The sequence below is a fragment of the Rutidosis leptorrhynchoides genome, chromosome 5 (genome assembly GCF_046630445.1).
Source record: "Rutidosis leptorrhynchoides isolate AG116_Rl617_1_P2 chromosome 5, CSIRO_AGI_Rlap_v1, whole genome shotgun sequence".
Taxonomy (NCBI): domain Eukaryota; kingdom Viridiplantae; phylum Streptophyta; class Magnoliopsida; order Asterales; family Asteraceae; genus Rutidosis; species Rutidosis leptorrhynchoides.
The window spans coordinates 51,979,157-51,981,266 of record NC_092337.1 but is presented as its reverse complement, the minus strand read 5'-3'; the positions used below and the strand labels follow the sequence as shown (position 1 = coordinate 51,981,266).

The 2,110-nt window shown below is 36.3% G+C and overlaps 1 non-coding gene across 1 annotated transcript; it reads right to left on the bottom strand.

Moving 5' to 3' along the window:
• Positions 1-246: 246 nt before the first annotated feature.
• On the bottom strand, positions 247-353 carry LOC139851114 (small nucleolar RNA R71). Its single transcript, XR_011760474.1, has one exon. It is a non-coding gene; the product is annotated as a small nucleolar RNA R71 (small nucleolar RNA).
• Between the last annotated feature and the right edge of the window lie 1,757 nt (positions 354-2,110).

The following is a 2,110-nucleotide window of genomic DNA, read 5'->3' as shown; positions in this document are numbered from 1 at the left end:
CAATGCCAATTTAGTGGTGCGCCGAAGGAAGATCCAAATGAACATCTTCGTACTTTTAATAGGATCTGCACTCTATTTAAAATTCGAGAAGTTGAGGATGAACAGATATATCTCATGTTATTTCCCTGGACTTTAAAGGGAGAAGCCAAAGATTGGTTAGAATCGTTACCTGAAGGAGCGATTGATACATGGGACGTTTTAGTTGAAAAATTTCTTAAACAATTCTTTCCGGCATCTAAAGCCGTAAGACTTCAAGGAGAAATTGTTACGTTCACACAAAAGCCAAATGAAACTTTATATGAAGCGTGGACAAGATTTGAAAAGTTATTAAGAGGATGTCCGCAACATGGCTTAGACACCTGTCAAATAGTACAAATATTCTACCAAGGATGCAACATCACTACAAGGAAAGACATCGATATAGCAGCTGGAGGTTCCATTATGAAGAAAACTGCAACTGACGCTTACCAAATTATTGATAACACTGCTTCCCACTCACATGAGTGGCATCAAGAAAAAGATATCGTTAGATCATCTAAAGCAGCTAGAGCCGATTCTAGCCATGAATTTGATTCCATTTCCGCAAAGATAGATGCTGTCGAGAGACGAATGGAAAAGATGACTAAAGATATTCATTCAATACGAATTAGTTGTGAGCAGTGTGGAGGACCACATTTAACAAAATATTGTCTCAGTATTGAACTAACAATGGAACAAAGAGAGAATGTTTCATACATAAACCAAAGGCCTGGAAATAATTATCAGAATAATTATCAACCTCCAAGACCAATCTACAATCAAAATCAGAACTATAACCGAAATGTTCCATACAAAAACCAACAAGGTCCTAGCAATCAACAAGTATCCAATAATACTTACAATCAGCAAAGACCTATTTTCAAAACAAACCACCACAAACTGATGATAAAAAGCCAAATTTAGAAGATATGATGACGAAGCTAGTTGAATCTCAAACGCAGTTTTTCACATCTCAGAAACAAACCAATGAACAAAATGCTCAGGCATTTAGAAATCAACAAGCTTCTATTCAAAATCTGGAACAAGAAGTAAGCAACCTAGCAAGGTTGATAGGTGAAAGAAAACAGGGAAGTCTGCCTAGTGATACAAATGCTAACCCCCAGAATGAAACAGCTAAAGCCATTACCACAAGAAGTGGTATTACACTTAAACCACCTGAAATGCCTGTAATTTCTGATGACTCTATTCCTACTCCACAAGAACCACAATCTGAGCAAGATAAGGAAACAGAGCCGGTAGTTGAGAAGGTTAATGAAGATAACACAGTTAAGGCAAAACCTTATGTTAAACCATACCAACCACCACTTCCTTACCCGAGTAAAATGAGAAAAGAGAGACTTGAAGCCGAGCAATTCAAATTTTTGGATATGTTTAAACAAATAAATGTCAATCTTCCTTTCATTGATGTGATTTCAGGAATGCCTAGATATGCTAAATTTTTGAAAGATCTAATCACAAATAGAAAGAAAATGGAAGAACTCTCGGCTGTTACAATGAATGCTAATTGTTCTGCAGTGCTGTTGAATAAGATACCAGAAAAATTATCAGATCCAGGAAGTTTCACGATTCCATATTTTCTGGGTAGTCTTAGTTCAATAGAAGCATTGGCAGACTTAGGTGCTAGTATAAATTTAATGCCATATTCATTATAAGCTAAACTAGACCTTGGAGAATTAAAACTAACACGAATAAGCATACAACTAGCCGATCGATCAGTAAAATATCCTAGAGGGATAATGGAGAACATGCTAGTTAAAGTTGGTACCTTAGTATTTCCAGTAGATTTTGTTATTCTGGACATGGAAGAAGATTCTCGAGTTCCTCTCATATTAGGAAACCATTCTTAAACACGGCTAAAGCAATAATAGACGTGTTTGGTAAGAAACTGACCCTAAGTATAGAGGATGAGAGTGTTACCTTTCTGTTGATAGAGCCATGCAACAACCGCAATCTGCAGATGATACATGTTATTATATTCAAACTATAGATTCATATGCAGAATTGTTAGAAGAATTTCCAGAATTACAAGGAACAGGAGAATGTTCTTTAGGAGAAGGTACTGAACCAATTG